The 9,820-nt window shown below is 45.4% G+C and overlaps 1 long non-coding RNA gene across 1 annotated transcript in view; it reads left to right on the top strand.

The window, feature by feature from the left end:
• Positions 1-802: 802 nt before the first annotated feature.
• The window catches only part of LOC308627996, a 48,464-nt gene continuing 39,446 nt past the window's right edge, over positions 803-9,820 (top strand). Inside the window, exons 1-2 of the long non-coding RNA XR_014017486.1 lie at positions 803-945; positions 2,098-2,194. This is a non-coding gene — a long non-coding RNA (uncharacterized lncRNA). The remainder of the gene's footprint in view (positions 946-2,097; positions 2,195-9,820) is intronic.

Raw genomic sequence — 9,820 nt, 5'->3', positions numbered from 1 at the left:
ACTAATATATATATATACATATATATATATATATATATATATATATATGTGTATATATATATATATATATTTTTTTTAACAAAGTAAGTTTCTCTATCTTATTTCTAACTACAAGAAAAGAGTGTGGCATGTGATCCACAAAACCAGTATAGAGACTATACTTATCTGGAAAAGAAATGTTAAAATGATGGTTTCAACACAGGCATATGCATTTTTGAGTGTTTTATTTATATCAAATTGGATAAAATGTGTGTATTTCTCAGACAGAAAAGACGTGTCGAGGTAGAAATGTACCTCTCAATTATTCATGGGTACACAAGTACACTGGGGAGACTGTACTAGTTCAGATTGTGATTCAGTAGGTCCGGTGGGCCTGAGTTCTATTTTTTTAACAAGCTCATTTTTAACTAGTGATGCCACAGTCTCTGATTCATTAACGACAATTGTGAATAGCAGAGACATAATTAGAAAGGTAAAAATTCATATTTAATTTTGAACTTAAAGTGTTTTATGGATTTTACACTTTTAATAGGATAGTAAGCACAGCAGCAACAATCATTTGTGAATATTTACTATAGACCGTGTATCTTTCTAACTTTTATGTGTAGGATTCCAGGAAACAGGCCTGGGCTGCGGTCACAGTGGGCGGGGCCCTCAGGCCGGGCCGCCCCTCCAGGACCCCCGACGGGGCCCTGCGCTCCTGGCGGCTCCCTCCCCCGGCGCCTCCGTCCCTCCCAGAAGGCCTCGGGGCAGAGCGGTCCCACCCCCTGCGCGCAGAACGGAGCCCGCGTCTCCGCAGATCTGGAGCTCCCGGCTCGGGGTCTCTTCCCTCCGCCTACACGGAACTGCCCCGGAGCCCGCGGCGAGGGCGGCCTCACTGACGCTGCCGGCTCTGGAGGGGCCCCGGCGGCCGAAGCCGCGACAGTCGTGCGGACGGCGGGCCGGGTAAGTAAGTGGGCGCCGACCCTCCGCCTGGTCAGGTGCCCGGGCGGCAGCGCAAGACCAGCTTCTGAGGGGCAGGGGTTCGCTGCCACCCGCCGCTGCTGTGCAGAAAGGGCGGCCCCCAGCGTCTGGTCCCGGGAACTTCGGTCCCTCCTCTCGCCCCTGCCCTCGGCCTGGCTCGCGGGGCCTGGGGGGCGTGGGGAGGGGGTCGGCCTGAGTGTCCTGAGGGGAAACGGGGCAAGGGAGGCGCAGGGCCCGGCTGCAGCGTCAGCGCGCCTCCTCCCGACTGCGGGGAAGGCGGCCAAAAACTCCTCCCGAGGCTCGCAGGCGCCTTATTCAGCCGAGTCCCTCTGCGCTCCTTCCTCCCTGAGCTAAAGGACCGGGGGGAGGGGACAGGGCAGGGCACGGGCGCAGGTAATGGGGACCATCAGCAGGTGATTGTTAACGAAGGAAAACCGGCTCTCCCAACGTGAGGAATGCAGCGCTTTTCTTTGTTTGCGGAGATGCCAGAGTCTGGGCTCCCTGAATTCCTTCCTTTCATATGCACCTCAGCGCTCTGGGGCCTGCATTCTGTGTTTGCATATCCTGAGATCCTCAGGGCTCGCGGCTCACACTGGAGGGCTGCAAGGGCTGATGACTGTGATATCCTTTGTTTACTGAGATGGCAAGAAATATTCCATTTCTCACCGGCTTGAGGGGCACAGAGTGAAAAGGGTAGAGAATCTCACTCGGCATGTACTTTGGTTTACATGTAGATAATATGTACACTTAACTGTGCTACTAGAGGTTCTCAAGTGCGATCAACTTGTACCACTGCCCTCTATGTATTCATTTCATGAATATCATAAGATCAGTGCCTATAGAATTGACTTAATCCATTTAAATAGGATAATGGTTTTTAAAGGAAACATAATAGAAATATGACAACAAATCCCTTACCACTAAAGGCTGGGTCTGGAGCAACCTAAATAAATGTTCCATTGTTAAAATATTGAAAGATGTATTCAATAGAAATATCAACAAAAATGACAAATGATGAGGGCAGCAGAATGTTGAAATGTTCTATCTTTATCATTAAAGTGGCAGAACATCATGTATTAGAAGGCGCTGGGGGCAGAAGATGCCTGATTTTATACCTTTGTCATATTTGTACAGTTGTTTCAACAAGTAACTTAAAGACCAAATGGAAGAAAAGGAGGTTTGTGCCTGACATCATGTTGATGTGAAACCAGGGATGGCCACCTTGTCCCAGGTGAGTTAAGTTTACCTGGCGGGTAGACCGCAGAGCTCCTGAGAAGCAAGGGTTGGTATTTTCCTGCTGGGTGCCCCTTAGGTTCTGTGACTTGACTGATTGTGAGTCATGTTTCGGGAAAGACCTGATCACAGGAAAAGAGTGGGAATAGAGTGATTTGGGGAGCAGCTAACAACATGCATCACGGCTCATGGCTTGAATGAATTTTAAAGAAACAGGAAAACAAATGCTTCTTATGGAATCAGAGAATGTCCAGCCGGACAATCCCAGAAAATGAGGAACACCCATCCCATTTTCCAGATGAGAAAACAGAGGCCCAGCAAGGTGAAATCCCTCACCCAAATTGCACCCGTCTCTCCTCCCCACTACATGGTTCATGAAAGCAGGACTCTTCCTGTCGTGGATCACTGCTGAACCCCCAAAAGGACCAGGCATCTAGCCGCTGCTCCAAAAATTTTGGTTGACTGTAGGAACAATGCTATTTCTTTCTTTCTCACTCTTATTCAGGGTTGTGCCAAGAACTCCCCAGGTTGCAAAGTAATTAGATAAATGTAAATATTAATTGAGTTTTGTTGTGATGAGGACTTAGGCTTTGGAGGTAACAGACTTGGTTCAGATCTTGGTTCTGCCACTCAATAGCTGTTTGGCTTTGGGAAAATTACTAAACCTCTCTGAGCTTATTTCCTCCTTTGTAAAGTGGGGATAAATGTATCTGAGCCAGCAGAGCACCTGCATGAGAGATGTGCACTAAATATTGGTCTTTCTCACTCTCCCACGCCATCTCTGTTTTTCCCAGAGAAGTTGTACAGAAGGATATAGTACTTTTAAAAAATAATTAATTAATTAATTAATTAATTTTTGGCTGTGTTGAGTCTTCGTTGCTGTGCGCGGGCTTTCTCCAGTTGCGGCGAGCGGGGGCTCTTTGTTGTGGTGCGCGGGCTTCTCATTGCAGTGGCTTCTCTTGCTGCGCTTGTTGTGGAACACCGGCTCTAGGCCCACGGGCTTCAGTAGTTGTGGCTTGCAGGTTCACTAGTTGTGGCGCATGGGCATAGCTGCTCCGCAGCATGTGAGATCTTCCCTGACCAGGGCTCGAACCCATGTCCCCTGCGTTGGCAGGCATATTCTTAACCACTGCGCCACCAGGGAAGTCCAATATAGTACTTTATAAAGAGGGGTTTTAATTGATTTCAGATAGTGTACATGTTTCTTGTAGAAAAGATTTTTCCACTATAGAAACATTAACATGCAATAGCACTACAAATGCAGTATTCTATGGGTTAGATATTATCAGTAAATTTTATAAGTAATTGGGCAAAGGCCAAAGCACTAGGTACTGGGGAGTAAGAAGTCTCAAGTCTGGGGTGCCCCCCCACCCCAATTTCAAGAGCAGGGTGTGTTTTTCAAATCCATATTTCATCTGGTCTTTGTTTCTCATCCATCCTCTGTGTCTGCCTTTCACAAAAGGCTCAGATCCTCCACTTTCACACCCTCCTGGCTGGCTGTGCCCCAGCTCCCGTCCTGGAACCTCTGCACGCATGGGTGTGTCTGCTCTCCCTGGGCCTCACCAGCTTTGCCAGGGAGCTGCTGTATCGTGCACTGCTAGCTGTACCCCAGAGTGCCTAGACCCTTCTGGTACATGAAGTACACCCTCATCACCATGAGTGCACGCCCATCCCCTTACCTTATATCCTGCCTCTAAGCCAGGCTTGGGGGTGACTAGTGTGCCTTCAGCTATGTGAGGTGCTGGGATCAAAGTGAAGTTCCCAACTTTTGAAGTTGCAGGCTTGAGGGGCACACAGTGATGTAAAGTCGGGTCACCTGACTTAAAGGGGGGGCTGGTTGCTTTAAAGCCAGGGCAGCTGGCTTAAACCCTGCGTCCCTCCGCTGCAGGACGAGACCAACTTTGGCGGTGCTCGGGTTTGCTCCAAGCCAGCACTGCTGTGCAGGAAGAGCTTCCAGGAGTGCCTTAGTGCGGGGGGACTTGGTCCGTTGTCTTGCCACTGCCCTCAGAGCGGGGCCACCTGCTCTTCTGGAGGAGAATCAGGGAGGGGGAAGTGCAGAGTCCCGGCTGGAGTTGCGGCACCCCTTGTCTGATGGCAGGGAAGGGGGGACGGGGCTGTGTGGTGTCCTGGGGCTGGACTCACCAGGTCGACGCAGCCTCTCAGCCTCCTAACCTCACCCCACACACCCCACAAGAGTCTCCAATAATATGTAATTGTGCCTTAGGTTCTCGGTCTTCAAGCTCATACCCAGGCTCCCAGGTCCCTTGATTTAGCCAATTCCTCTGTGCTCTTTCTTCTATTAGATACAGTCCCAGAGGGAGGGGCTGGGGGATGGGACTGGAGGGACCCCGGCAGCACTGGCCTAGGCTGACTAAAGAGATCCAGGGCCTGCGCTATGACACATGTGCGAGGACCCTTAAGGCGCAATCGAGGGGGCCAGTTAGAGGCAGTCCTTGTTGCCTCAAGTGAGTATGGATCACCGTCGGGTGGGGAGCATGCTGACCCCTGAGAAGTACTGTTAGAAGGATGTGTTCCTCCCTCGGCTTCAAGGACGTGGGTGGCCTTCAGGGCTCCATTTCCCCTCCAGACCTCCAGGGCTGACTGCACCCCAGCGGCCTTGCAGACCTGGCTTCCTGTCCCAGAACTTGCCAGGCTCCAGGAAGAATCCAGACTGCAGAGATGGTGCTTGAGCGCTCCAGCTTAAGAAGTGCTGTCCCTGGGGACCCAACAGTGGAGGGAGGAAGGGTGAAGGGAGTAGGGGGGTGGGGTTGGGAGGGGTGGCTGCCCTGGGAGACGTTGAGAGAGAAATATCACCCCCCACACCCCCTGCCGCCTGCAACTGACTGACCCACTGATGCCATAGGATCTCAGGCCCTTTTAGTCAGAGATGCCTCGGTTTCTTTACTCCTGTGTTCAAAACTATGCAAAACCAACTCTTCATCCTCTTGCTGCCTGGCCAGGACTTGTAAAGCACTGTTCTTTTGGAGCACTCGTTCCGTAAACTGCAGTTTGGAGCTGTCCCAGCTATTTAAAGGTGTTCTCCTTAAACTGAGACTAAATCCTACTCTTTTGGAAAAACGCCCTGCACTTCCGAGGAGATCATGTTTTCTGCCCATTCCTTCCTTCTACTTCCCTCTTAAGAAGCCCTGTGCTCAAAGGGCTTGGTGACTTATTTTTTGTTTGATGTCAAAAAGAAACCTTCCCCATGCACCATAAAAATCTTTCCTGGAGCATAGGTGTTTCAAAACCATGACCGTGTTTTGCAGTCAGTATACACTGGGTAGACTGCCTAGCAGTCCCTGGAAGAGCCAGAGGTGAGCGTAATCAACTTATCTGATTGGATGCCCTTCAAGTTTAGGAAGGTCCCATTCTCATGCCCCAGCAGATAAGACAGGGCCCTGGATGGCCGTGGCTGTGATTAGATAACTTCTGATGATTTTATTTCCCTTACTGAGCTGCTGCTTCTAGGTTAAATTCAGTTTATTACCTGTCCTTCTTTTTTTTTTTTTGCAGTACGCGGGCGCTCACTGTTGTGGTCTCTCCCGCTGTGGAGCACAGGCTCTGGATGCGCAGCCTCAGCGGCCATGGCTCACGGGCCCAGCCGCTCCGCGGCATGTGGGATCCCCCCATACCGGGGCACAAACCCGTGTCCCCCGCATTGCAGGCAGACTCTCAACCACTGTGCCACCAGGGAAGCCCTACCTGTCCATTTTTAAAGAAAGACTGAAAAAGTCACTGTAATAGGTCAGGAGTCTGAGCTCAGGGTTAGTCAAAGGTACTCACAGGGAGGAAGGTGGATAAACGTAGGTGCGTAAAACAGGAGGGTTGACAAGTACAGCCAGGACAACCGGGTTCACCGTGCACACTAATAAAGGCCAGGATCTCCTCATTTATCTCTGGTGGGAAGTTCTGATGGTTTCTCAGGATCAAACTCAAATCATATTCAAATTAGGGGGCTTCCCAGAAGGCGCTGAAGCACCGGCAGAGCCCACCTGCGCTCCCACCTTGGCACTCCAGGATCAGAGTTGGGTTTGGAGATGGGGTTGCTGTAACCCCAAGGAGGTGAGCAGAGAGGAGGAGTTGATTACCGGTCTCCTCTGACTCTCTGGCCCAAATTGCCTGGCTTCACGGGGGGGGCAGAGTTTTGCTTTGAGCAACTTATGGGGCACTTCCAGACTGGTGGGGTTGCCCAGTGGCCCGACAGTCTGACAGGCTGGCTGCGGTGTGACCGCCCTTTGTTTCTTCAGAATCTGTTCATCAGGAGGTGCATGGTTGCGGAAGCCCATTCACCGCTCCCCCCAAAGGGTGATGGCACCTTCCCTCTCTGTACCCTGTGATCACCAGGTACTTGAAATGAATGCAAGGTTTTTGACTTCAAGGAAGAGCTCACATAACCCCTTCTGCCTCATAATGTGTGGGATTTACTATAATGGAAGGACATTATAAAGAACAGGTAGAAAACCCACCTGCTGGTCTCCATGTAGGAGTTTATTTTGCGTGAATCTCTCCTACACGAGTAGATAGCAGAGGTTTATTTTTGTTCCCGTGTGTGTAGTTGTGGCAGAGGACGTAGGTATGGGGGTTTGAAGCCCTCAAAGAAATATCCTCAGAATTCTCAAGACTTCTCTTGATTGGACCCGAAAGAGACCTGGAAAAGGAGGAAAAGCAAAGGAGGAGGGAGAACGAATGGCTGTTTCTCAGTAAATTCGCCTTCCTGGTTGATTTTTCTGTCTTCTCATTTCTTTTAACTTCTATGTATGTCTAATGGAATGATGTAGAAAGGCTGATTTTTATGCTTTAAAAGATTTTACATCACAAAGAAACTAGAAGTGGCTAACAACTTATTCACATCAATGTTACATAGAGACTTTGATATTAAATTTGTATACTAAAGTGGGTTAATCCAAATTTTCTCTTTTTGAGTGAATATTTGTAACATTTTTGTAGATAATAATTTATCCTAGATATACAAAATTGTGAGAATGGGTACCATTTTTCACCCCTTAAATGATTTCTTTTAAATGAATAGATCGTACACTTTAAAGGCCAGTGATGTGTCTTACATGTTGTTTTTTAATTCCTTGATTTCCAAAACTTGTGGTTATTTAATTGATTTCTATCTAATAATCTGTCTCCCCTTTATTGTTTCTTACTTTATATTTTATTGATCTATAGTTAATTTACATTATTATATTAGTTTCAGAGGTACAACATAGTGATTCATAAATGTTTAGGTTCTTCTCCATTTATACTTATTATAAAAGAGTGGCTCTATTCCCCATGCTATACAGAACGTCACTGTAGATTATTGATTTTATACATAGTGGATTCTTCCTCAGAATCTCCTACCACTATTTTGCTCCTCCACCCTGTCTCTCCCTGCTGGTAACCACTAGTCTGTTCTTTAATCTGTGAGTCTGTTTCATTGTTGTTGTTGTATTCAATGTTTTAGATGCCACGTGTAAGTGATAACCTATCAGGCTTGTTTTCTCTGCGGCTTATTTTACTAAGCATAATACCCTCCAAGTCCATCCATGTTCTTGCAAATGGCAAAATTTCATTTTTTGCTGAAGTCATCATAAAAAATCTTTTTTTATCCCCTAACCTATTGATGAGCACTTAGTTTGACTCTATATCTTGGCTATGGCAAATAACACTGTTATGAACATTGGTGTGCAGTTATTTTTTTTTTAAATAGTGTTTTTGTTTTCTTCTGATATACCCAAGAGGGAAATTGCTGGATATTATGGTAGTTCTATTTTTAGTTTTTTTGTGGAACCTCCATTCTTCTTTCCACAGTAGCTGCACTACTTCACATTCACATCAAGAGTTTACAAGAGTTTCCCTTTCTCCACATCCTCACTAACCTTTGTTATTTGTGACCTTTTTGATGACAGCCATTCTGACAAGACTGAGGTGATATATCTCATAGTTTTGATTTGCATTTTATTGCCGATTAGCTATGTTTAGCATCTTTGTGCATTCTGGCTGTCTATCTGTATTTTTTCCTTGGACAAATGTCTATTTAGGTCTTCTCATTTTTTTAAAAAAATATTTTGGGTGTTGTTCTGATATTGAGTTGTATGTGCTGTTTCTGTAGTTTAGATATGAACCCTTGCTTGGTCATCTTTTTGGTGTTAACCTCTTATCATGTGCAAATATTGTCTCTCCTTCAGCAGGTTGTCTTTTCATTTTGTCTTTGGTTTCCTTTGCTGTGCAAAATCTTTTAAGTTTAGTGAAGTCCCATTTGTTTATTTTTGCTTTTGTTTCATTTGCCTTAGTAGACTGAACCCAAAACTGTTGCTATCATTTATGTTGAAGAATGTTCTGTATTTTCCTCTCGGGGTTTTATGGTCCTACATTTAGGTCTTTATTCAGTTTTGCGTTTATTTTATATACGGTGTGCTAAAATACTCTAATTTTATTCTTTTCCATGTAGCTGACCAGTTTTCCTAGTACCACTTATTGAAGAGACAGTTTTTCCTCCATATTGCCTGCTGTGTCATAAATCAATTAAATATACGTGTGCGGGCTTATTTCTGGGATCTCTATTCTATTCCAGTGATCTTTGTGTCTGTTTTTGCTCTGGTCCGATTCTCTTTGATTACTGTCGCTTTGCAGTATAATCTGAAGTCAAGGTGCCTGATGCCTCCAGCTCTGTTCTTTCTCAAGATTGTTTGGCTATTTGGGGTCTTTGTGTTTCTATACAAATTTTAAAATTACTTTTTCAAGTTCTATGAAAATGCTTTGGTATTCTGATAGGGATTGCATTAAATCTGTAGATTGTCTTTGGCAGTATTGTTATTTTAACAGTATTAATTCTTCCAGTCCATGCACCTGCTATATTTTCCCATCTTTTTCTGTTGCCTTCAACTTCTTTCACCAATGGCTGATAGATTTCTGAGTACATGTCTTTTACCTGCTTAGGTGTGTTTGTTCCTAGGTATCTTATTCTTTTTGGTGTGACTGCATATGGTATTGTTTTCTTAATTTTTTTTTCTTTCTGACACCTTTGAGTTTTGTGTTTTTCTTCTTTTTCTAATTCCTTCAGGTGTAATGTTAGGTTGTTTATTTGATATTTTTCTTGTTTCCTAAGAATAAGCTTGTATCACTATAACTTCCCCCTGTGAACTGCGTTGGCTGTGTCCCATAGATTTTGGATCACTGTGTGTTCAGTTTCATTTCTCTTGGGTATTTTTAGAATCCCTGTTTAATTTCTTCACTGTTCCTTTCTTCTCCTTTCATTCCCTTCATCTGTGATGTGAGGACTATCTTTAATATGATGTTTGGATTTCTTTCAGTTGTGTGTGTGTGTGTGTGTGTGTGTGATTATTTAAGTTGCTGAGCTCTTAATTTCACGTGGACACTAACAACCCTGCATTGTTACTCTGCTCCCCCACAGTTACTGAATTTGACCTTATATTTTACATCTACTTGTTCTGTGTGTCCCTTAACTTCTTATTGTGAATATAGATGATTTTATTACTGTTTTCTTTCATCCTTCCTATTAGCTGTGTACATGGTTGATTTACTGCCTTTGTTGAATATTTGCCTTATCCAATGAGGTTTTTCCTTTAGTAAGTTTCCTTTCCTAATTTTTATGTTTCAGTCGTGGTCTTTTCTT

Source organism: Mesoplodon bidens (genome assembly GCF_964165515.1).
Source record: "Mesoplodon bidens genome assembly, chromosome: 14".
Classification (NCBI taxonomy): domain Eukaryota; kingdom Metazoa; phylum Chordata; class Mammalia; order Artiodactyla; family Ziphiidae; genus Mesoplodon; species Mesoplodon bidens.
The sequence above is the reverse complement of the archived record's forward strand: the minus strand, read 5'-3'. Positions and strand labels throughout refer to the sequence as shown.